Source organism: Lissotriton helveticus, chromosome 1_1 (assembly GCF_964261635.1).
Source record: "Lissotriton helveticus chromosome 1_1, aLisHel1.1, whole genome shotgun sequence".
Lineage (NCBI taxonomy): Eukaryota > Metazoa > Chordata > Amphibia > Caudata > Salamandridae > Lissotriton > Lissotriton helveticus.
Genome location: NC_136057.1, coordinates 406095106 through 406122168, shown reverse-complemented (window position 1 = coordinate 406122168; position 27063 = coordinate 406095106). Strand labels below are relative to the sequence as shown.

Sequence of the window (27063 nt, the reverse complement as noted above, 5' to 3'; positions counted from 1 at the left end):
GATGTCTTTAATTACTTGCGATGGGGTACGTGGGGGCTGCGGGGGCGGGATCTTGCTGCGGGGGGGATGTCGGGGGTGGGGGTTACTTAATGTGACAAAATGACTCTGCATGTCATGGGTAATGGCTCCCACGTGGTCCATTGGCTAGCACAAGCTCTCCTGATATACACACAGTGCTCCATCCAACGGTTGCGAGACACATGGGCGGCAGATAGGGGAGGGGCATGGACGGATAAAGAATGGGCAATGGCACTGGCCAGCCCTGTCAATGTTCCACGCAACTCCCGTTTCAAGATTATACAATTCTATATAGTACACTGAGCATACCTATCGCCAGACAAGATCAACAAGTACTTCTCGGTCACCACCACTGCATGTCCCAGATGCTCTTTGGTAGACGCAGGCCTCTTACATATGCTCTGGGCCTGTCCCAATATACAGGCGTATTGGAGCATGGTGAAAACCCTGCTGCAACGGAGTGCCGGCGAAGATCTACCGCACACATAGGAGGCCAGTCTCCTGGGTCTGTATAAGAGAACCAAACTTAACAAAATACCAGCCAGGTTCTGGGACCTAGGACTCGTCACGGCCAAGAGACTACTCACCAAGCGCTGGAAAAGCAGTGAACCCCCACATGCCAGACACTGGTACGCCTCTTTCGTACATTGGGCGGGAGCAGAAAGCACCACACTGCACAGAGAGGAGACGGCGGGACTGAGAAAGTTCCCAATCGCGCAGCTCTGGGATGACACCCTGAAGTCCTTCCAACAGGCGAGTTTGGACCAGGGAATCACTTAGATGGTCCCAATTATGGGATTGGGTCTGGGACATGAGTGGGTTGGGGAGTTCCATGCCCCCATAGATACCCACTTCACCTCGGACATGTGAGAGACGTAATCATGCACATGCGGTGAGGTGCTACCGCGACTTTGTAGGGTTGTGGCCGCTTCGGGCCTTTCCCACCCCCTCCCTCCCTCTTGACACAAGCACCCCGGTGTCTGTTAGTCACTGTTGAGCGGCTCACTTTCCCTCTTGGGGGGGACCCGCGCTCCACTGAACATCTGCCGCCCCGCGCCCCCAGCCCCAGAGCAGGACATATACCTCTGCAGACACACATTGACACTCTTCTCACTCCATTGACTGATCTTCTCCTCCTCCTTTTCCACGCTTTGTTTCTTCTTCAGCTCCCCCCCTCTCATCCTCTCACGTTGGAGATTTGTTTTCTTCATTTAACTCCATCTTACTTCTCCCTTGTTGGTTACGTTCTGGTGTCATGAGAGTTTCCCAATTGACACGATTGTTCCAAAAAAGTTGTGAATATCTTATTAGTTGCCAATAACCATCTAACACTCAGCACTTCGGTCATGACCTTAAAATGGATGGTACACCACATGCTAGCTGTTGGGTGAGACCTGAGGGAGGAGCGCAACTGTAGGGACATGCCGCCTCACATCTCATCCCTGAACCTCAGATTGCGCTGCTATCAGCAACACATGACCTAACGTTCTCTAAAACCTCCATTTTTTATTTATATTTTACTAGTAATGCACGCTATAGCGGATTGATTCAGTTTCACCTAGGAGATCACTATGTAGTTGCACTGCATTATATGTTGTTTACAGACGTCACAAGCTTATTGTCGCACAGAAAAGTAATGCATATTGTTCATTTGTCGTGCTCCGGCAAACGGAGGGCTCTCCCCTCTTCTTTTCCCAATTTTTCTACCTTCTCCTTCCCACTTCAATTATACGTTTGGCCGAGAGCTATGCGATGTATGTTCCGATTATCATTGTGCAATATCAACATGTTGGCTTATCCTTGTAAAACATTGGAGAATATATGTGCTCGTTATTCTTTGCTTGTTGCATTGCTGAATATTGACAATAAGTGCTGAAAACTAATAAAAAAAATATTCAAACAAAAAAAATGAGGAAAGACCACATCTGTGTGGCCTTTATGCACCTGAGGGCAGCTTTTGACTTTGTCACGACTTCCCACAGATGGTGCCTAGGGACTGCGTGCTTAGCCATTCTAATTAAAATTCATGTTGATACATATGCCCAAGTCAGGTGAAATAGTCAAGGTGACGTCACTGATAGGATACCATAAGCTGTGGGGTAAGACAGGGGTGTGGTTTAGCCCCACGCTATTCTGTCTGTACATTAATGGACTGGTAGATTCGGTTAAGAATTGTTCACACAATGCCCTTAAACTAGCAAACATCAGCAATACTGTGCTGATGTTTTCTGATGACACTCTACTCATTCCACATACTTCTATGGGTCTTCAAGGTCTGCTTGGGGAGTTCCAAAAGTTCTGTGAAACGAGCTCTTGAAATAAATGCAGGAAAAATGAAGTTTATGGCCATTTACCCCAACTGTAGTGTAGTTCCTATATTCCCAATAGGCTCTGCGTATTGGAATAATATATCCTATAGATTTGACGTAGAACAGAGGTCGACTAGGTCTCTATCGAATATATTAGACTTAATTGTGAGTGCCAGCTAGCTCAGAGGTCACTAGAAACTTTCTCGAATACACAAGAAGGGATTCGTTTCAGTCAACTGCATAAACATGACAACTTTTTTCCCCCAAGAAGAAAACTGATCTTCAGAGTCCTGGAAACAATAGATAGATATTTTACTCAGTCAACCGTGAATGCTTCTTTCATCAGAGGTGCAAAGAAATAGAGAGACAAGCGTTTTCAATAAAAGGGTTTTATTGAACAGTCTTCTTTCTCAAGCAAGTAAAGTGAACTGCTACAATCGTAATACTGGTTGCAAAGTATAATGCGTACAGTAAGAAGAGTATTCTAAAATAATACTGTAAAAGCATTGTATGGTTTCTAGACCACAGATAAATACATACAAAAATAACAAAGGCTAAAAAGTACTCAACTGGTGCTTCTTAAATACACCTACCCCAATGTACCTAACCTAAGTCTAGTATGAGGGAAGAAGTAAGTGAAGTGTAGCATAGGTTTAGTTTTCTTTGCCAAGAATCTATCCAAGATTTCTCTTAGGGTCTAATCAGCTCCGTACCTTGGTTTTAGAATGAAGGAGGTCTGGTATCTCTGTCTCGGGACTCGATTTCCCAACTGGAGCTATACTCTCAGCGAGGGAAAGGACAGCTTCTCGATCAGTGCGTCAGCTGGAGGGTCGGCTTCCTTCGGCACTTGCAGTAGCGAGTTGCGTCGGGCAAGCAGATAGTCGAGCTGCTCCGAACCACTGTATGTTTGCTAGGGCAAGTGTAGGCATATTTATACCTTTAAGGTGCCGAGTTTGATGTAAAGACAGACATAATAACGTCATCAAAGAACCCCAAGGAAATGGTAGTTCTTTGATAACTCCATGATTTCTAGGACAAATCAATATTCAAGCAAGGGGATGTCCCTGACTGCTGAAGCCGAGTTTTCCAAGAAATTGTTGTGGCTTTTTGGAACAAGTGGATGTAGCCATGCCTGTATTTGGACTGGATGGGTTATGTCTAAACATGGGTATGATTTCTATGTCTATGTAAGGGCAATGTGAATTATACCTATATAAGGGCATGAATCGGTAAATTACGCTTGGATTCTAAAATGCTACACAACACAACCGTTCATTTAAAGACAGAATGAAGGTAGATGGGACTCTGATTGAGAGGGTCAGGAGCTTAGGTTTTCATGTGAGACTCTCTGATTAACTCTCTTAAGAACAGAAAATAAATTCCTAAAGTCATTTCTTAGTCTACCCAGCAGCTCCCTCGTGTTACCTCTAAGATGGGATTTGAATATCCAGAGAGTTGACCACATTCATAAACTAAGGATTTTGAAGTACTGGATAAGATTATGGACTACCCCCAAACTGGCTACATACAGAATGCCCCTGAAGGAGCTGTTATTCTTGATACAAACTGCTCCAAGCCGTGGCTCAAGGCAATTAAAGACCGATGCCAATACCTACACATGCCCGGTCTGTGGGAAAAGCCTGAAAACCTGAGCAGTAGCATGGGCACTCAGGTCAAGAAAATATGATGGGAGCAAAATATTTGGTATTCTTGGTGCAAGACCCTCCCGGAGATCAGATAGATAGGTTTTTGGCTCAGAAGTATACGCCAAAGTACGAGAACTTCACGGATACCACCCATCCAGCCAAGTGCCTGCACCTTCGCTTCAGAATTGGCATGCTTCCCCTAAACACTGTTTGCCAAATGGAAGGGAGCTAGTGGAAATGCTGGTGAGTGCCCATTTTGCCCAGCAGCTAAAGAATCAGAAGAACATTTTTTATTCTTCTTTCTCAAGCCCCCTGCACAAAGTGGATTATACCAATCTGTCGACTTTTGGATGTCACCCAGTTTGCGGAGATGCTGCGCCTACTTAGATCTGACACTCAAGAACAAGAAGTTTTTGCACTTTTGAGATTTTTAAGTTGGACCTGGAATATAAGAGCGAGAAGCCTAAAGCAGCATGATTTGTTTGACTCAAATCGCCCATGGGGAACAAATTCCCTCTGTTAGAATCGGGGGTCTCTAGTTGGCACAGGTAGGTACTTGTGAAAAATAGGGACCTTCTCCTCTAGTCAGGATAAGGGGATTACACTCCTAAAATAGCCCCTGCTCACCCCCTTGGTAGCTTGGCATGAGCAGTAAGGCTTTATCTCAGACGCGTTGTAAGTTAAGCATTTGTGACCACATACAGTAACCCAGTGACAAAACTACAAATGGACACCACACAAGATTGTATATCAAAAATAAATATATTTTATATAGAGTTACCACAAGACCAGTAACGACAAAAATAATCCATAGTACTATTAGACTTCAAAAGTTCTGGTTAAAAGGCTTAGTTCAAGGTTCTGTGCGAGTCGGAGTCCGGTCTGGCTACAGCGTTTGTTGAAATAACACAGTCTAGCAAATCCAGCGGACTGCGTCGGTACGGGCCCGCTCAAATGTCCACAGACTCAGTCACAGTACCTTTTACTTGAGGTGGCCGGCACGGATGTGCGAACCAGTTCTGGTGTTCGTCGCGGTGCAGAAAGGAAACGTTGCATGACGCGTTGTCCCTCGATGCAGTGCAGGCAGCGGTCTGTTGACAGAGTCAGTGGATCCAAGGCGTGCGTTGTAGGGCGAGACGGTGCTTCGATGCGGTGCTTGCAGGTTGCGGTGCAGCGACAGAGCCGGAGTTCGGGAGCTGGCATCGATTAGTCCAGATAGCAGTGCGAGTCGGGCGGTGAGTCGCAAAGCGTATAAGGTGGTGCCCAACTCCGGTGCGTTCACAGGACTCGAAGTCACCAGCAGTAACCACGTCGGTCAGACCAGTACGAGTCGGTGTAGCGAGGCGTTAAACGTCGCGGTTTCCCCCCAGTCGCGGTGCAGGCAACGGCTCGGTGACGGCATCAGGACGGAGTCGGTGAGCTCAGAGCGAGCGTTGTTCGAGGCGGAAGTTGCTTGATGCGGTGCCTACAGGACACCGGGCCGGTCGTGAGAGTCGGTCACAGCTCCCTGCCTCTGAAGCCACTGAAACAGCATTTCCAGCAGCAATTCACAAAGGCTGCTGAAGTCCACTGGTCCTGGGACTTCGGTCAGGGGGGCAAGCTCTCTTCCAAGCCCTTGGAGATCTTTTGCACAAGTTGAAAGTAAAGTCCACATAGTTCTTTCTCCTCTCTTTGTCAGTCAGGCAACCACTGCAGGCCAATCCCCCAAGCAGCACTTCAGTTTGGGAATAGTCTCTCCTCAGTTTCTTCAGGTTCCTCTCCTCAGCAGAGGTTTTGTCTTGTAAGTCCAGAAGTAATCTAATTTCTTGGGATCAGGGTCCCAATACTTATACCCCCAAATCCTTTGTTCTCTGAGGGGAGAGGGGCCTGTGCTCAGTCAAAACCAGTTCTGAAGCAATCTGTTTACCAGACTTCTCCTTTCCTTCACAGCGCAGGGCAGGCACATCAGATGCCCCACTGGAGGTGGAGCCAGCATTGTGGAAGGCAAGTACAGTCCTGGAGCACTTTGTTGACACACTTCCTTCTCTTCTTTCAGTGTGCAGGGTAGAGACATCAGACGCACCACAGGGGGTGCAGCCGGCATTGAAGAGGGAAGGCCCAGCCCTATTTAGGTCCCAGGTGCAACTCCTCCCTCCCATCTAGATGCAGATCTCTCTATTCACCACTGGGCTGACTCATCCTGTCTCTTGGAATCCCCCAGCCCTGTCACTCACAAAACCAGACGAAGGAATACACAACCTCGCAGAGGCAGGTTCAAATGGTTTAGCAAGCAAATACCTACTTTCTAAAAGTGGTATATGCAAACACAGAATATTAAAATAAACTTCACTAAAAGATGTATTTTATTATTCTGAGTCCAGGCATACTAAACTCGAATTTCTACCATGTTCTCTGAGTCTGTTAGGATTATGAATACATGATAATCTAACAGCCCATTCTGGCCTATGGAGAACAGGTAGCCTTGCAATAGTGAAAAACAAAAATGGCTGTAATTCACTATTAGGACATGCCACACACATCAGGGCTTGTCCTACCTTATACGTACAATGCACCCTGCCCTTGGGCCTACCAAAGGGGTGTCTGATATGAAGAAAAGGGAAGGTTCAGGGACTGGCAAGTGGGTGTACTCGCCCAGTCAGCATGACAGTACCAGACTGCACGCAGGCTCTGCAATGGAAGACCTTAGACACATTTTACAAGGCCACTTCTGTGGGTGGCACAACCAGTGCTGCAAGCCCACTAGCAGCATTTGGATTTACACGCCCTGGGAACACTCAGTGCACTGTACTAGGGTCTGAAAAGTAAACCAAGTAGTCAATCATGGAGTCACCAATTAATACATTCATTTACAGTAGGGAGAGCATATGCACTTTAGCACTGATCAGCAGTGGTAAAGTGCCCAGAGTCATAAAATAGCCAACAACAGGTCAGAAAAAATATAGGAGGAAGGCAAAAAGCTCAGGGATGACTCTACAAAAAGGGCCAAGTCCAACAGCCTCCAATGAGAGAATTGTGCCCTAGGGCAGGTATAATGTTTTAATCTCTCGATATTGGCAATCTGTTAAGCTTGTGAGTATTATTACAATCTCACACTGTTGGCTCAAGCATACACCCTGTTAAGTTTTACATTATGCCTTTTTATGAGGGGTTCGGAATGGGTCGCCTACTAGAAGTCTCTCATGTTGCACAAATTGCTGTAGCTTTTTGTTCAATTCTGTCTACTTGTTTATGGGGCTCTCCACTTATCTTTTAACTGTGATGTTAGTCAATCTTAGTGAAATTTCAGCACAAGTCACTTTCTCCGCAACTACATTGCAGTCAACATTGGGCCCTGATGAGGCCCTGATATTCCAAGTCAAAGTTGTACCCAAGGTTTTTAATACCCCCTGCAGTTTTAGGTTATTACTTTTATATTTGTGATGAGATGTTATTGTATCTAATTTAGTATTTTTTTATAGTGTTTTATGATGTACTTTTATGGTTGCATTTACACAACTGAAATAAAGTTAGACTACACAACACACTGTATTGTGTCTACGAATAGAGAAGAGAGAAATATCAATTATGTGTTTTTTAGGTTTTACTAGTTTGCTTAAGTTTCACCAGAGGTGGCTGGTTACTTTGGGAGTCGGACTCCAACCACCATATTTCCTCCATCATCTGCATACTAATTTTCAATTATAACTAAAATGATTATCAGTACTGTCTGGATGGCTGTCACTCTTTGGGTCAAGCAGCCAAGCACTTTCACAGGGATATGTGCTATTCCCATATGCTACCCTTTGTAGCTTTGCTGAGCTAACACAGGGTTTACCTACTCCCAGTAGTGGCCTGTCATCCATCAGGGTCTCCTGGTATCACCCCTAGATGACGTGCAGCTAGCGTCACTTTCTAAGATAGCTGCAGGCACATTTGGTTTCAGCCCTCTACTGCCTGGGGCTGGCTATCAATCATCAAGTAGGCTGTCTCCAAAAGCAGTTTAAGGATATGCTAGTCTGTGATCATCATCAAAGTCATGAGTTCTGATGACTCTGTGTGTTGGGTCACATTAAGTAAATAGATATACTGCACATGCTTTCGCTTTGCGTGACCAGTGTATCTATTTACAGCAGCACCTGCTGTCACTTTCTCCATTGAGTATTGGTGTGCATCACGGATGGCCTAGCCTGCATAAATAACCTGTCCTGGTCTGAGAGCTGAGCACTGAGTTGAGAACAGGAGCTGCAGAAGGCTGCATATATATCACCTCTCATTATAGGTAGGTCAATACTCCTATCAGCCTTTCCCTAGGGCACCAGCCTCTTCAAGGCTCTCTGCCTCCTCCTGCAACCAGCCCGCCTAAGTCCCCATTGTACCTGGTTCCTATAACCATTCCTGCCCAAGCTGTGCCCAGGGCTTAGCTGGGGCCTCAGCAACAAATGATGGCCAGAAAGCTGAGTAAATCGAACATTCACCCCAGTCAAGAGATATGAGTTAAATCCATAATTCTTTTGCTCACTGCGCCACCCCAGTTTGGACCCAGCCATATGCAAATCAGTCTTGACCCTGTTCCTCATGGGAACAATCCAGCCTGAACTGAACTGGTTTACTCACCATTCCAGCCATCATTTGTTGCCGCAGCACAAATGATGGCTGGGTCCCTTGCTCACTGAACCACTGGATTGAAGCTAGCCTGGCTGATGAGGTGTGTTACCTCGAAACCGGTTCCAGGATGCTTGTTTCCAGGCAAGGGAGGATTCGACGTAGTGAGCAAAATACCGATGGATTTAACCTCAATAACTTGACGGGGGACGAATATTGCATTCATTCAGCATTCCGTCCATCATTTGCTGCTGCAGCTGCAGCACTTTTCGCCCTAAGTGGGATGGGTATACCACTTACTGGTTGATGAGGTGTGTTACCTCGAAACCAGTCCCAGGATGCTTGATTCCTGTCCAGGGAAGATCTGGCATGTGCAGTTCGGGCTAGACTGTTCGCATGAGGAACAGGGTCAAGAATGATTTGCAAATGGGTCGGTCCAACCTGGGGTGGCGTAGTGAGCAAAATAATGATGGATTTAAACCAGACTTTTTGACCGGGGGTGAATCTTTGATTCATTCAGCATTCTGTCTATCATGTGTTGCTGCAGCACTTTTCGCCCTAAGTGGGATGGGTATGCCCAGACATGGGACTCTTGCTCGCTGTGCCGCTAGATTCAAGCAAGCCTGGCTGATGAAGGGTTTTACCCTGAAACCGGTCCCAGGATGCTTGTTTCCAGTCAAGGGAGGATCCGGCTTGGCAGTTCGGGCTGGACTATTCCCATGAGGAACATGATCAAGACGGATTTGCATATGGCTGGATCCAAACTGGGATGACGTAATGAGCAAAATAACTATGGATTAACCCAGATCTCTTGACTGGGGGTGAATGTTTGATTCATTCCGCATTCTGTCCATCATTTGTTGCTGCAGCACAGTGCTTAACTGGGACACCATTTAAAACTGACTTTGGAACAGTTTGCTATTGGGCACTGCACTCATGCCCTTAACTTTACAACAAAAACAGAACGATTTCTTAACACTGGCTGTAAAAACCTATGTCAGTAATAATAAAGTTACTGTTTATACTTCATGTTTTACTTCATCTTGCATTCCTTATGAGCATTTGCTTTTTCCGGATTTTGGGTTTCTCTTCTTTTTTCACACAACATATGTCTATTTTAGATTGCACACTGCAAACTTTTCCACCTTCAGGTGTCTGCATGGCATGAGTCTGTGAATAGGTATTGATGATAGTACACGATTGAGAGCTCTGCATTGCATCTGAAGGCAGTGCAAGCTTCTCCCAGCGGCTGTCATTGTCGACTATATGCACATCCAATTCCTGGCTTCTCCGATGAGCCCTCAGTGTGATGGTCACGTAAGTGCCAATTGTAAATACAATTTTATATGAAAGTGCAAACGAGGTATACACAGCATTTGAAATATTGAAAGTGGCAAAGGAAGAGAAAACACAGTTTTTGCAGATGAGAAAAGTGTGTGTGAGAGAGAGAGAGAGGGGAAGGCTCCTTCCTTGATTTTGCACTTTTTTAAAGTATACAAGTAGAATAATAAGCTACTATTCACTACTGGGAGAGTAAAAAAATGCTGACCCTCGCTGCAGACAGATGAACCAAAAGTGTCTGATAGCTGGTACAGGAGCACAGATGTACCTGTAAGAACCAACCATCAAAGAGAATGTCTAAGTTGGCCAAGTCTCAGCCCTGGCCTCAGGTTCCTGCCATGCCTCAGGGCCTCCTCATATGAGCTACACAGTGGTGTCACTGGTACAGGTAAAATAAATAAATCCATTATTTGAAAAGCACAACAAATCACCTGTGAGGGTCTCAAGACGCTGAATCGTAGGCAAGGGGACATTGAATGATGATCACAGAATGTCGAGCTGATGCCGAAACTCGAACCTGGTTCTCACACGTCAGAAGTGGGCAGCTCAGGCTGTTACACCATATCCTCTCCAAAGGTAGAGCTGGGCTGTTAGGCTTAAGCATTCCATTGCCTACAATTACTTATCAGCAAGGCATCTCTTACTCTCTCCTAGCTCCTTACACGGTAGGGTGGGGTCAGGTGCCTCACTGACCCACCCAACCCAGTGACAAAACGGAAAAAGGTGAAGTGAAAAAGCAAGAAATTGACCTGTGGAGTCTATGCATCATAGCACAGACTCCAACTTTCAGTTTCTAGTTTCAGTGCTAGAGGTGGAAAGACTTGTGTTTCTGCTTTGAGGGTTACCCAACATCAGCAGCTGAACCAGTCCAGAACAAACAGCTGAAGGTAAGTAAAAGAAATAAACTCTAAAATGTTGTATGTGTAAGCATGTGCGTAAATGTCTATTTGTAAATGTGAAAGTGACAAGGGGAGTGAGGAACTGTAACTGTGAGTGAAAACGAGAGTCAGATGGCGTGAGACGAAGTTAGATTGAGTGTGCATGTGAGTGAATACAAGTAAGTGAGAATAAATGAGGGTGAGGACGTAAGAGTGAGAATAGGTGTTGGTGAGTGAAAGTATGTGAGCGTGGTGTGTGTAAGAGAGCATGAAAGTAAGTGATGACAGTAACTTTAAGAGTGAGCGAATGAGAATGTGAGTGTAAAGGAGAAAAAGAGTGTGATTGAGAATAGGAGTGAGTGAATGTAAGTAGGAATGAATGAGTGAGTGTATATGTGCATGTGTTATGCATGTGAGTCTTCCACTGGCCCTGACACACTTGAGGTAACAAGGAGTGAGAATAAGTGAGACTACGTTAGAATGAGTGTGAGAGTAAATCAGTGAGTAGAATGAATAATGGTAGAGGAGTATGAGAGAAAGTGGGTGTGTAAATGTAAGGAAGCATAAGTAAAATCAGTTGGTGTGTGTGGGACAGAGGGAAAGTAAATGATGAGGGAGTAAGTGAGAATAAGCCTACCGGCTAGGGCGCTCGACCTCGGACCTGGGGATCTGGATTCGAGTCTCGGTAACGACGCCAAAAACCTCCTGTGATTCTGGGCAAATCACTTAATCTCCCCGTGCCTAAAATGAAAGTGTGTCCTCATGTAACGTAACTGGAAAATATGTAAAGCGCTCTGATACCTGATTCGGTTCGGGTCTAGTTCGCGCTATATAAAACTCTGCAAAAAAAAAAAGTGAGCAACAGTAACTGTAAAAATGAGTGGATGAGAACAAAGAAGAGTGAGTTAGAATAATAGTGAGACTAAAAACAAGTGAAAGTAAGAGTGATTTTGAGTGACCGAATGAGTGTGGGTTACAGTGTGTGAGAATAAGTGTAAAGCAATGAGAGTGTGAAGGGCAGAATAAGGAAGACTATAATTGAGAATGAGAGTGAGTGAATGTAAGTAAGCATGTGTGGGTGTGTAGGAGAGTGTGTTACACTAGTGAGTGGCCCGACACACTGGAAGTAAATATTGGTTTAGTGAGACATCCATGGCAAAATCTGGCATATTGGAGGAAATTCTTAGCACAAGGGGTACCAAGTAAAAATACGGGAACTGGCAGATTTTGGGCTTTTTGCACAAATGTGGCAAAATTATGGTGCTGGCATAATAGATGTGTTTATTGGCACAAGTGGTAGCCTTGGGACCACTGTGGGCACCTAAACCTACTAACCTTCCAGAAATATTATGGTGAAACCAAACATGTTGAGATCCATGTGAGACAGATGCAGCCATCAAATGTAGTTGAAGTTTACCAGGAACACACCTCAATAAATGTTTTGTCTTAACACTTCCTTTTTTTTTTAAGGACAGTTTACATCTTAGAGAGCTTTAACGTAGTTAGAACAAGACCTGTTTTTTTGATGACCAAGTTTTGGCTATTCCCTCAAATATAAAATTGCACGCAGGGATTAGGTCTCAAAAGTGGGCGGTGGGATTGCTATTGTTTTCATGGTTATTCTATTCTGTTTTGACATTAGATATTCCCAATTTGCTGAATTGAGACTGTTAGCTATTAAATGTGTATGTTTCCCGATATATTCAATTTCCTGTAGGGTCCTCTATCGCCCCCTGGTCATGACTTGGCATTTGACTCCTCCGTTACTGAAACTATTAGCACTTTACATATGGGAAACTGCACATTTTTTTGTAGCTGGGATGTAAATTTGTGGACTGAAGATAATAACTCCTTTAAAATTGGGAACCTTATAACAGTGGACCTACGCTTGATCTGCAAAAACCTGTAAAGTCCACTCATAAGGCAGCACATACAATGGATGACATTTTTGCCATTTCTGTCAATATTGAAGAGGGCCAATGTTGCACTATTCTGTGGCGTGATCATAATTACATTCCTTTCAGATCCCGATTCCTGGTTATGATAAAGAGTTAAAAATAATCATCATTAAAGATCTATCGCCTTGCTTTCCAAAAGACCTTGGTAAACCATTAAATTATTTCCAAGGGTGAAATTAATTCTGCAATGGCCAACTTTTACACCTGGATCAATGCTGCCTTTGATTACATTGCCCCAGTTGCAGTAATGAAGAATTGCTGTTGTTGACCTGGCAAACCTATGTTTAACAACTGACTGAAAAATGTAAAAAAATAAATATGTGTTTTGTGGCGTGGCGAAGATGGTGGGGGACATGGCCGAGATGGCAGAGCGTTAAGACACATTCTCCCATCCCTCCGCTCCCGCCCTGCAGGCCTGGATAAAAATAGCATACTGAGGGATCTTCAATGTTGCACTCTCCAGGGAAGACTTCCCCTGGTAGCGGCGCCCCAAGGAAGTGTCCGTACTTTGCTTACACCCACCACAGGGTGAGACACTGGGCAACTGGCTGGCAGAGGCGAAGCGGCGAGCTGGAGCCCACGCTGTGACGAGGCCTTAGCAGTGAGAGACCGGCTGGAGAGCGCTGGATGTGGCCTTGGCGAAGGATCTCGGATGACCCCCAGAGAAAGAGACGGCATCGCTCTGAGGTGAATCTGCCCCCGGTGAACTGTAGAGTCCCCGAAAGGCAACAAGGGGCCCAGCAACGACCGGCGGGACCAGCCGGAGGTGACGCAGCAGCCGTCGCATGCGACTACAACACGCCCGGTGATGAGAGAGCCTGCTGTCTGTGACCTGGGCCCCACCGGAGAAGATGAGGGGCAGACCGCGCCCAAACTTACGGAGCAGTGAGCAGACCCGGCTGGGTCCAACACATGGCGCAGTAGTTCGGTGAGGGGACCATTGATGCAGTAGTAGGTCGGCACTGGGAGGCAGACTCTGGCAACAGGATGCCGCAAGCAGGGGGCAGACACATATACGGCCTACAGTGAGCAGTGGCCAGGCTGGATCATAGAAGGCCTCTGGAGAACAAAGGGAGGAGGGGACTGGATGGCACAGAAACCGGCATGCAAATGCTGAGAGAGCACACTGGGGCCCGGGGGTGCATCTTCAGGACTGAGGTGGAGACGCCCCACTCACCGGCCTACTGGGGGAAACACTGGGTTTGACTGGGGTGTTAGCCCTGGGAAACAACCTTTACATCACGGATTTGACACTGCAATGCGATCACAACGCGGTCGTTACAACGACCGCTGTTGTTACCACGTAGTGCCATTGCTACGTAAGTCATTACATTGACTTGCAGTAGATAGCGCTCTAACATAAGAAATAGTATAGTTACTATTTCAACACTTTCCCTACTGTTATGTAGGCTGGAGTTGGAATAGTAAATTATACATTTCTAATGTTACGGCGCCATCTACTGCAAGTCGATGTAATGACTTGTGTAGTAATGGCATTGCCTGGTAACAACGCGGTTGTTGTAACGACCATGTTGTGAAATACCGCGTAGAAAAAGCACGCGTTGTAAAGTGCTATATTCGGCCTGACTTACAGAAGCGCCTTCTAAGGGCTATTAACCGAAAGGGGCAGTGAAGGCCCAGCGTGTCGGCGCCCCGACTGCCTCAAGCAACATGGGGCCCTCGCATTAAGGCCTAAGAGTGAGAGGTGAGGAGGGGCGTCTGAGTGGGGGCAACGGACTGGTTTCCTACAGACCCCAGGGGATAGCAATCTCATTGGACTCATTAGGCGGTACCCCAACACAGTGAAGGGGTCGAGGTGTCGGACCCTCAGAAAAAGTGTGGACGAGGACCCGAGGCCAGCGGAGCGTTGAAACCACCCCTCACTCGCTTAAGCATCCAAGCACCCAAGCTAAATAGCCTGTAGCACACAGTCCCACTGGGCGCGGCTCAGTTCCTGATTCTGTGCGAGGCAAGGCGAGCGAAAAAGGATAGCTCTGTCAGGGATATGCTCCTCAAGGCGCCCTAATTAGAGAATCCCCCTGCCCAGAGGTCCACGGCAGAGAAGGAGGGGACAGGGGAGGCGGAGGGACCGATCAGCCGCTCCTTCCTGGAATACCTCTTCGCCTCCTTACGGGAAGATCTCACCTCCATGAAACGTGAACTGTTGGCGGATCTAAGAGAGGTGCGTCGCAACCTGGACTCACTGGGGAGAGGGTCAACACCCTGGAAGACGAGGAGTCCGGCAGGGCAGAGGAGCTTGAGAGTCTGCAACAGGAAGTCATCCGCCCTCAGGAGCAGAACCTGGACTCATGATAATACTGATGAACATAGGGCAACATGTCTTGCGGAAGGACCCATGAATAGCTCCCCATTTCTCAAAGACGGTGCATAGACTCTGACCACCCTGGGAATATGGATCATGCATTCAATATAACTCCTTTCACATTTAAGAAAGTTCGAGCCCGCCTATTACATTCAGTGAGCCTCCTGGCAGACAAATTCAAAAACAATAATCGCTTCTAAATTAATTTAAGATGTTGCGGCACGAATGAGATGTATTTAGAAAGTACTGCGCAAATTTTCCTAAAAAACACGATCAAGAGAAGAAAAAATAGATGACAGACTATAGACCAGCAGTGTCCCGATGGACGCCGCCATTTTGGGTCAGCTCTCTAGTCTTTTTTCAGAGGCAATCATGACTAGGCTTTTTTTCCGGCATAAGAACACAAGCCGAGGCAGGACTCCGGTCACATCCACGGAGCTGCTGAAGGGTATGGAATGAAGCCAGATTAGGCATGCGGTCACGTAAGTGAGACCCTGACCATGGGTCTTTAAAAACTTGGTCTTGTGATAGCCGAGGGGTGCGTCTCTGATGGTGAGATTCTGCCGCCCAAAAACAGCGTGAGTGACTATGTTAAAACGTTCCTCCTTAGTAACCAGTCAACTAATCACCCTGAGACGCAGGCTCATGAGGTCCTATCACCACGCTTCAAATGTATGTATCAATTGTAGCATGCTTGCACATTTGGAGGCATTTGCCATCATCTGTTTTTGTTCGTCTTTACGATCATTATTTCAACCAACATGTTTGACTACGGCGCATTTGGGAGCTTATTAGGCTGATGCCTGGGAGGCACTAAGCCATCTTTTATTTACGAATAATACATCAACCGGCATGTGTGATAAATGACCCACTTATTAGTATGAATTTTGATGTCATGCTGCTAGTGAGACGCTTTTCTTGATTAGACACTTGTCCTGGAACTGCAAGGCCCACACTCTTGCTTGTCTAAAAACCCACCACCAGATGGGTCGTGTTGGATTGTGAATATGTGTTTGTGTTTGAAGTGTGTATCACGCTTTGTGTTGAAGTTTTCCACGGGTTCATACCCTTTGGCCACGATGGCGAAAGACAGTTCATCAGGTCATATACAGAATTAATGTTGAGAATACTTTGGGATACAAAGTCATATTGTGACTAATGCAAAAATGAGCCATGTATGAATTATGCTTGACAAATTGCAATTCTACAACCATGTACCCTTTTTTCTCCCTTTTGTCTTTCCACAGAGACCATACTAGGTCATTTTTCATGACAATTTTTCATGATAACGCCTCACTAAGGGCCAACTCAAGCCCAGAGGCAAAACCTAGCAGCCGATTTTTGCTGTTAAGTTTTAGGACCATAGGCATTTTACATTTAGTTTAGAATTGAAAATTTTTGTAGGGATCAACAGAGGTCCTGATGAGTAGGCAGGAGGGGTCTGCCTATGAAACATGTCATGTCGACAAAGTAGACTACACTTGTGATTCTACTTACTAACCCCTTTTTAATGTTCCCAGCTTGCGAAGCCATTAAAATTAATTTTTTCGACTAGCCAGGGAATTTTTACCCTTTTTTACACCACTATTCACGTAAACAGGTCCCTACACTCCCTAACACATATCACTATCCTTATCACATCACATAGCCTATTGTCAAAAAATATAAGTGCTCCCGCGTCACTCGTAGGTTGAAGCACGCCCCGCCCCGTAGAGGGACGGGAAGACCCCAATGATGGGAGAATGACACTATGGGATTCATAGTGTGTGAGGGGTATTTTAAAAACACACAGTGCCCTCATTCTGCCACCCGCAGAGAGGCCTAATTTTCACATTGTAGGTTTTCACAAGTTTAGAGAATATCATTTAAAATTAGTCACCACTCACATTGATAGAATCCTATTGTTTACAAAGCAGAACCTGGACCTCCAAGCGCATATGGAGGACCTTGAAAACAGGTCCCTCCCTCCGTAATATGATACGTCTTCGAGGCATTGCACCAGGGACAGAGGGCATGATTATCGAGGCGATGGTAACAGATCTATTTCGCATGCTTCCTGGAGAATCAAGCTCAATCGCACGCACATGGTGGGTCCCTGGAAAAATGGCTCGCCCCCCCAGCCGATATTTTGACCTGCGTACATGACTACCAGCTTAAAGAGTGAATCGTACGTGCCACCAGAGACGCTCTTGCCTTTATGTACAAAGATCAGAAACCCACTCTGTATAAGGACTTAACTGCCTCGACCCTGCTGAAAAGGAAAGCACTCCAGCCTGTTCCTGCACACTTATGATCAACCGGCGTTTCCTACTCCTGGGGCCGCCCATTCCAGTTGATCTTTCCTCACAAAGGGGAACTACAGCAAATATGCTTGGTCGCTGAAGCCTGTAAGCTCCTGGACATCGTGGACCCAACGGAAGAAGAACCGCAATTAAATAGGACAAATAGAAACCAAAGAAGGGGTCATGGGTGGATCTGAATGAAATCTCTAGCCAGCACCATGAAACCAGATTCAAACACCATGACCAGAAAGCGCCAGCCCATCCTGGCGACCCTTACTGGGGAATCCCCTGGTAAATAACGGCTGAAGTGAACTGGGGACATAGCGCACGGTATGCAGTTAACTCCGTTTTGCCTTTTCCGTGGCTGGCCTGGGCGGGTGCAGGTAGACACTGGCCACGGGCACCCGTTCTCTGTTTTTTAGTCTGGGGCATAGGCCTCAGGCTGAATTAATTCCACAATGTTGGACTTTTCTTTCTTGGATCTTTGTCTTACGGGTTTAAATGTTGGGGTTCTTTATTTATCTTCTATTAAGTTTGTCCCCTCTCCTGGGTCTCTTGAACGAATATATGATGTTTTTTCGCATGCGTTTACAACGCATGCCATAACAACGGGGTTGTGACAACAACCGCATTGTTATTTTGCACACCGTTACAATGCAAGTCGGAACAACGAATTGCTTTTAGGGGGCGCTGGCTGTTGGAATATTTTAATTTACTATTCCAACTACAGTCTGTGTGGACACAAGGGAAGGTGTTGGATTTTAAATCCAACACCTCTGCCCCTAACGCAAGTTGTTCCGACTTGCGTTGTAACGTTATGCGAAATAACAACGCAGTTGTTGTAACAATTACGTTGTTATTGCATGCGGTGTTTAGCATGCAAACTAAACACTGTTCACCCTCTTGCACCCCTAGCTTCAATTATTGCTGTCACCCTTCGCCAGGTGGGTCCCTTTGTTAAAATCTAGATCGTGGCGTAAACATTATCGGCGCCATCTTGTCAGATCCATGCGTGCGCGTAAGCAGCAGCCATTTTGAATGCCATGATCTCCCTGCCCACGGTCGATAGCCAGCCCCCCCCCCTCGCCCTCTCGCCTCTTAAACATCCCCCGCGCTCGGACAGCTCCCGATCTCTCCTGCCTGGGCCAAAACGCACCTCCAGCGCGACCCTGCCTCCGAGCCACATCCCGTGCCGAAACCCCCACACTCTTTCATCTCATCCATAAAACGGGTCCTTTGATAACCTCTTCCTCCTTGCCCGATTGTCCGGCCCGACCCCAGGCCATCACTTAGCCCAACAGATGCGGTTTATTGTCCCTACAGTAGGACCTCGCCTCACATCAAAGGAGCGGGGATTAATCGATGCCCTCACACCCCTAGATCCGATCGATCTCCCGCATTCCTGTTCCCAGCGGAATATCCAGCTGCGCGATAGCCATCATGCTGAGATTGGGGTGGGGACTCCTACTGTAGATATGTGTGGGAACGGGCCTGAACCGGGGATTCCAAAGACGCCTTTTCCGTACTTCAAAGCATTACCAAGAATGTGTTGCATGTAACAAAGTAAAAAACCAGTGTATAAGAGGCCAGGCCTCAGAGATGTCGAGAGAGCACCTCGAGAAGATACCCTGTTGTCTGATTTGACGTGTTCTGTTCCGTTGGAAATAAACTCCTGTTTCCTGCCTTCCAGTCTCCAGCGCCTGCCTCTTTATTTGGTAATCGTGAGTTGGGTGAGAAGCGGCTAACGCCGGGCAAACCTAGAAAAGGGGTAAAACGACCTGATCTGCCTGAACCCTTTTTCATCAATTGGCGTCCCAAACGTGGGGCCCATCAGCGACACGTGGATCCAGTGGGAGAGGTCCCGACGACGGAGTGAACGACTGCAACGATCGGGAAGTGCACCTGCCCGATAGACCCTCGTCTGGCAGCCGATCATCCGAACTTCACTGGTTCCGAGCAGACCTCTCTCGAGTGATCTACGGTCCTGACTGGGAACCACCAGGAGTGCCACAGCAATTACGGAGAATAGAGGACGATCGGGCGCTGGAAGCGGAAGACGAGAAACCGTCCATACGGTCCGGGTAAGGTCGTGTAACACGACAAACTGGGAAATATTTGATTGTTTGATTGGAAAATACTAGTATTACTCTCCGAATTGTTGGTTCTCTTGGAGATTCTCTGTCTGCAAACTGAGAGGGATAAAAGTATTCTCTCTTCCTTTGCAGGTAGTGAAGGGTAGGTAACGCAGGCCTTTGCCCCCGTTGTAATCCGTCGTGCCTATCTTTCTCCCCCACTGATTGATTGTTTTGCCCGAACATTGTTTGTTCGAGGATTGTTTTCTCGAGAATTCTCTGTCTACAAACGGGGAAGGATAAAAGTATTCTGTCCTCCTTTGCAGATAGTGAAGAATAGGTAACGCAGGCTTTTGCCCCCGTTGTAACCCGTCGTGCCTATTTCTTTCTCGCCACTGATTGTTTGATTGAACGGACATTAATTGTTCGATATTGGTTCTCTCTTTGGGTATTCCCTAAATTGCGAATACTGCAGAATAGAAATATTCTGTCCAGTCTTCACAAAGTAGTGAAGGATAGGTAGTGCAGACTTTTGTCCCCGTTGTAACCCGTCATGCCTATCTTCTCCCCATTGGTCAGTAGTTGGTTCAGCCCGGACCGCTTATTAGAGGTGGATCATCCGGCTCCTCTGGAGGGCACCCCTAATAAGGATATGTTTTTAAAATATGGACTAGTCGCCGTAGCTTATAGTAAGTTATGGAATAAATATACTAAAAAGGATCAGGAAAGTCAGTGGCCACTGATAGGATCCTTCGATGACACAAAAATAAGCGTGCTGGAAACAGCCCTTTGTAACAATAAAACCACGCCCACTATGCTTGATAGTTTCGGCATGTGGCGCAAAGAAGCAGAGCAACGAAAGAAAAGAGAAGAAGCGAGAATAGGAAAAGAGTTACGAAAGGCAGCCCACCTGGCCGCTAAGAAACTAGAAGAAGAGATAAAAGAAAGGGAGGAAGCCAGACAAAAACAGGAATCTGAGTCGACAGGCCAGTGTCCTGTTAGGACCCCCTCTACGCTCTACCCTGAACTGACCTCCAAACAACGGGCGAACGATGAGCTGCTGCTAGGTCCTCCGATCATCTATATGCCCCCTCCATATGCCCCCTCCCAACCCCTAGTACAGCACTTACCAGCTCCGAGTGCAAATGAGAATAACCTTGAAGCTAGTGCCCCAGCCCTCACGGCCTCCACTCCGGCCGCATTAGTAACGACATCAGATGAACCCAAGACTAGCAAGCAACCACCGAGTAGACTGAATAGATTGAGCAAAGATGAGCGAGAGGGAATTGACAAGATAGCAAAGGCACTGGTAGAACGGAAGGAGAGCGAAGAATACACGATGGATATGCACAATTCGCATGCCGGTAGCTACAGACGGCATTTCATTTTACGGTTTAGTTACCACACCCTGAACGCATATGAGGATAGGTATCAGAATCGGGGTCCTGCTAAACTGACAGCGTTATATAGAAAAGTCGACATTGGAGACGAGGCCGAGCGTGACGCGGCGGACCTCTTCATGCAAACGCTTGAGGTTTTCCGCCACCTCACGGAACAGAAACCAGAAGTTAAGATTACAGTTCCCGAGACGACTGGGTCCTCATCAGAAGTAGGCAACACTATGATGCCTATCAGAGAAGCCGCCCCCTACTGGGTTCCCCCACGAGGTCAGGGAACGAACGACGATATCAACCATGCAGATGCAAAAGGGAGGGTTGTGTACAACTGGGTTTATCAACCATGGGATCGGCAAGATATTTTAACTTTTAGGCAAACCCTGCCCTATTTAAGAAAGAACCCGACAGCATTTTATACCGAACTAGGTACAGCCTTGGGCTCAACCATAATGACTCTAGCGGACATTGATTTGTTTTTCGGGTTATGTCTGCCAGCTGATGTGTGGAAGCAAATCCGAAAAGCCGACCACACAGATCTGTTCGGACATACCTGGAATCAACTCAGTGAAATAGATAGGCAGCGAGAGCCCGGAAAGAAACCTGTAAAAGACATACTGGAACTCCCGGACAAAATAGTTCAGAAGCTAAAGACATTGATCCCAGAGAAGAAGGTAGACTGGTCGGTAGTCATGGCTTGCCGTCAGAAACCCCAGGAAGACGTGTCAGAATACTTCTCCCGATTTGAGACGGTGTTCTCCGACTACAGTGGCCAAGACATGACCACCGCAACCGGACAACACCTATTCATGCAAAACTACGTAAAAGGGCTATCGCAAGAGGTCTCCCAAAAGTTACAGACGAGCGAGAGTAGTTGGGGGGCCTCCAAACCTGCAGCTATCCTTCAGATGGCTCAGTATTACGAACACCAAAAGAACGAGAACGAGAGGGCGACTGAGAAAAAGAAAAAGGACTTGAAAGAACGAGTGTTGATTGCTCAATTGCAGGGAGTGACGACAGGAAGGGAACGGTATAGAGGAAACTACCAACCGAACGCCCCTAGAAATTCACCCCCTAGAGACCGCACACCCACACCCGGCGCTCCACGAACAGACCTCGATGAGAACCAGTGTGCGTTTTGCAAAGGATTTGGCAATTGGAAGTCTCAATGCCCGGTCCTCCGGGAAATGATTAAAAAATAAAGAGACAAGGGACATGGCAAATGGCCCCAGGACTAGAGGGCAGGGACGAGGGCACACCCACGACACCAACAATGACAGACCTGGCAGACCGAACACATTTGACCGCCCCCGACAGAATCAGTGCCAACAGTCTGACTGCGACAACGCCCACGACTTTGCATAGGACTGCCAAGGGCAAGGAAGGGATCCAGTCGAGCTCTATGTTGACCAGCAAGGTCCTTACGTCACCGCTAAGGTCCTAGGTACGAAGTCTCCATTTCTGGTAGACACTGGCGCGACACGTAGTGCGTTATCTAAACGACTGATTCCAAGGGCACCCTTGTCTGGCTCACACATAACATCAATAGGCTTTGATGGAACGCCCTCCACTAACCCTTTATCCGCACCGGTTTCCTTCGACTTGGACAGTAACCCCACTGACACGACGTTTCTGCTTTCCTCCAACACCCCCGATGCCATTATGGGAGCATTTCCGAGCCACTATCAGGTGTTCACAGGACGGGGTTCGAGTCATTCTGTACGATAACCCGACTCTGCTCAGACATCATCATGCACGACACATGCTCTCCATCTCTGACACTGACGCATCCTTACTTGACTCTCTACTTCTGTATCTATGGGCTAAAACTGACGCTGATGTAGGACGAATGATGATCGACCCCGTGCGCATAACTGTCCGCCAAGATGCGATACTCCCAAAACTCCCACAATATCGGATATCGCCCGAAGGTGAGAAGGCATTGGTGATGATAATCCAGTCCCTGGTAGAGGCAGGAGTGGTAGAGGAAGTAGTCAGCAATATTTGCAACAGCCCTATCCTACCCATTGTGAAGAAGCAGGGTGAAGGAGATGAGAGAGCGTACCGCTTCATCATCGACCTTCGGGAGGTCAACAAGGTAGTTGTACCCCAGTACCCTGTAGTCTCAGATATCGCTACCATTCTGACCCTGATTCCTTCCACAGCCACCACCTTCACTGTAATAGACCACAAAAACGCTTTCTTCTCCATCCCCATCCACCCGGACAGCCGCTACCTTTTCGGCTTCACGTTAAAATCCCGCTCATATAGATTTTGTAGAGCTCCCCAAGGTTACACAGAAAGCCCCAGCATCTATAGCCAGGCCCTCAAGAGGCAGCTGGACGCCGTTCAGCTACCGGAGGGAGTGGTGTTGGTACAATACGTCGATGACATCCTTTTGGCGGCCGACACCACTCCACTTGCGGTCACAGCCACCATCCAACTCTTGCACTTCCTTGCGGAAAATGGCCACAAGGTCTCCAAGAAGAAGTTGCAATTCTGCCAACCCCAGGTCACCTACCTAGGCCACCTCTTGTCCAAAGACGGGAGAAAACTTACACCCGATCGAATACAGGCTATTCTAGACACCCCTGTCCCAAAGACCCAGAAACAAGTCCGCTCCCTGGTAGGCCTCACCTCCTTCTGCCGGCAGTGGTTGCCAAATTTCAGCCTTATTGTAAAGCCACTACTTTCCCTACTAGCCAAAGATGTCCCCTCCCCACTCCCTTGGTCCCCCGAATGCCAATCGTCCTTCAAAGAACTTCGAGATGCCCTTTGTTCTGCACCGGTCCTAGGAACCCCCGATTACACAAAGCCCTTCTCTCTCTACACTCACGAAAGGGAGGGGTGCGCTTTGTCTGTCCTGACTCAAACCATTGGCCCCAAGCAACGACCATGTGCCTATTTCTCTGCCACCCTTGACCCCGTAGCGAGAGCCTTGCCTGCCTGCCTCCGAGCCGTAGCTGCCGCTGCTGTCTCTATCCGACAAAGCGAGGGGATCGTACTCTCGAATTCCCTCACGGTATTAGTGCCCCATGCTGTTGACACCCTCCTAAACCAGACTAAGACGCAACACCTGACCAGCGCACGACTGATCGGGTACGAACTAACCCTGCTTGCACCCCACATTACGCTGAAAAGATGCACCACACTGAACCCAGCCACCTTGTTGCCCCTGCCCGAAAACGACCCGAACGTCCCCCCTGTACATGACTGTGTGACCCTCACAGACGAACAGACTAGGAGTAGAGTTGACCTCCGGGACACCGCCTTCACAGACCCTGACGGAGAGCTATGGGTAGACGGTTCTTGCATAAAACTCCCCGACGGCACCACCTCAGCTGCCTATGCAGTTACCACAGCCCAAACCGTAGTTGAAACTGCCCGCATCGCGCAGCGATCCGCACAGGCGGCAGAACTGATTGCCCTCACACGAGCATGTATTATAGCGACAGGGACTACTGCAAACATTTACATGGACAGCCAGTACGCCTTCGGAGTGGTTCACCATTTTGGACTCTTATGGAGGGAAAGGGGATTCTTGACGTCCCACGGCACGCCCATCCTCCACGGAGACTTAGTCTCCGCCTTGATTGAAGCAGTTCTCCTTCCCAAACGATTAGCGGTAATCAAATGTCAGGCACACAAGAAGGTGACAGACTTAGTCGGACAGGGAAACGCGCTGGCCGACATCACTGCCCGAACCACAGCTGAGAATAGGACAACGACACACATGTATGTGACCAGGTCGCAAGCAGAAAGATGGACTGACGCAAGGGAAACGATTAGGGACATCCAGATGGCCAGCTCACCACACGAATTGACTGAATGGGCACGGGTGGGATTGAAAGACGATGAAGGCTGCTGGCGGACAAAGGACACTAACAAATGGTTGCTATCCAACTCATACCTGATCCCCATACTGACTATGGCTCACTCCCCTGCGCACATAGGATCTGCCCCCATGATCGAACTCATCTCCAAGGTCTGGCACAACGACAAAATCCCCGACTCAGCCAGACGCCTGGTCCAGCAATGCCTTATCTGTTTGCAACACAAGCCTGGGAAAGGAACTGTGGTACCCCGGGGAGGGTTTGGGGTCCCCGACCATCCCTTTGAGATCCTCCAGATGGACTACATCCAACTAGAAAGATGCCAAAACCTGAAGTATGCATTAGTCATTGTGTGTGCCTTCAGCAAATGGGTAGAAGCCTATCCAACCTTTGATAACACTGCCATGACCACTGCCAAAGTACTACTGAAGGAATTTTTCCCTCGCTACGGCCTTTGTCGAATTCTATGGAGCGACAACGGCCCCCACTTCATAGCTGAAGTTATCCAACTAATCTTGAAAGGGCTGGGGGTAAAACAGAGGTTCCACGCCGTCTTTCACCCCCAATCTGCTGGCTTAGTTGAGCGAGACACAACGCCACACTGAAACTAAAACTGTCAAAGATAGTGGCAACCACAGGACTTAATGGCCAGATGCCCTCCCACTGGCATTGCTATCGATGCGCTCCACTCCCACTAAGCACCATTTGACCCCCTACGAAGTTGTATTTGGGCGACCCATGAATCTCTGGACTGCCCCAAAACGACTTCCATTCACGACGTCCCAGACGTCCTACTGTCCGATTACTTGTGCAAATTGACTAAAACATTGTCTGTCATTCATCAGCAGGTGCAGCAGGCCATCCCCGATGCTCCCAGGGGTCCGGGTCACGATATCCAACCAGGAGATTATGTGCTGATCCGGAATTTCCAATGGACGAAGAGTCTGGAACCCCGGTGGACGGGCCCCTGGCAAGTACTGATCACCACCCGAACGGCTCTTCGAGTGGAGGGGAAGCGACACTGGCTGCACGCACACCACTGTAAGAAGGTCTCCTCGACCCTGACCACGACAGAAAACGTCAGCACCCAAGAAGAACTGCTGGACAATGACCGGCCATCATTGAACTGTTATCCTGATACCGAGGCACTCGAACTTGCAAAATTCTCTGACCCCACTGTGCCATCCAGGGAAGGGTATTTCCTGCGTCGAAAGGAGGGAGCTTCGGCTAAGTAGAACCACAGACTAAGTTGAATCTCAGAACGGTAGCCTAAACACAACCAAGGGTTACCCGAAGAGAGGCTAAACGAAGTCAGCGGTTCTGCCCACTACCGAGCACCTTGAAGATGATGGAAGCGCCAGATAAGAAGATGATGGAAGAGCCAGATAAGAAGACGACGGAAGCAACAGGAAATACCCGTTATCGAAACCCAAAGACTGACAGTATACACAAATCGAAGACAATTGCTCTTTTCATTGTCCTCCTCTTTTGCCTCCTCCTCATGACTTCCTTCTGGATCATGGAAGAGAACGCACCCGCTCATCAGATATTGCTGACCACCGCACAGCCAACCACTATGAAAGAACATCACCTGATCTCCCTTTCGCCTCAGCTCCGAGAAAGGCGTAAGGAGTTCTGGAACAATTCCTTCGTGCAACTGTTGCACCAACACAACCTTGCCGCCAACGCCACAAACTGCTGGATCTGCGGGTTGCTCCTGCATGCCACTGGACACTCCATCCCTTTCATCCCTTCCCCTTTCTCAGTTCACGGTTCTTGCCTTGCCTGGTTGACCCTCTTGCAAGAGAGCTACAAGGACAACGCCACTTCTGGTCAAACAGTGTCACACTTCTACCACGGGTTCTGGCTGAACAAAACCGGAAGGACGTCTGCTCCTTTTTGTCCTTTGACCTCTGGCTCCTCCTTCCAGATGGACAGCCCTGCCAAGGAGCGAGTCGAAATGCAGGTGTTCCATAATCCAGCCAGACCCACCTTCTCCTACTTACAGAAACGAACTGCTGCCACTCTGACGGTGGCTCTGTCTATTATCAATGCCACGGGCCTCGTGTGCCTCGAAGGCTTGGGAACACAGCCGGTGGGTCACAGTTCCTGCCACATCACCAGAACATTGGACTCCATCGATCCCCCCTCCTTTGTTGCTTCTCCGAATATGTACTTTGTTTGTGGCACCAAAGCTTACACTTGGCTTCCAAAAAGTTGGGGGGGTACCTGCTACGTCGCCTTCATTCTCCCTCCAACGTACGTGGCCCCAGCCAACCATCACCGGCAGAAGCGCGCAAGAGACATTGAACAAGCCGACTCCACTGGGGCACAGTTCCTGGATGCAGTGAAGGGACTTGTTCCTCTGTGGGGCCCAATGGCAACCAGCCGCGCCATCCGACACCTGACCCAGGCAGTAGAAACGACC

The 27063-nt window shown here is 47.9% G+C and overlaps 1 protein-coding gene across 3 annotated transcripts in view; it reads right to left on the bottom strand.

The window, feature by feature from the left end:
• The window catches only part of CCDC91 (coiled-coil domain containing 91), a 1837163-nt gene that overhangs the window by 1099128 nt on the left and 710972 nt on the right, over positions 1 to 27063 (bottom strand). The window lies entirely within an intron of this gene.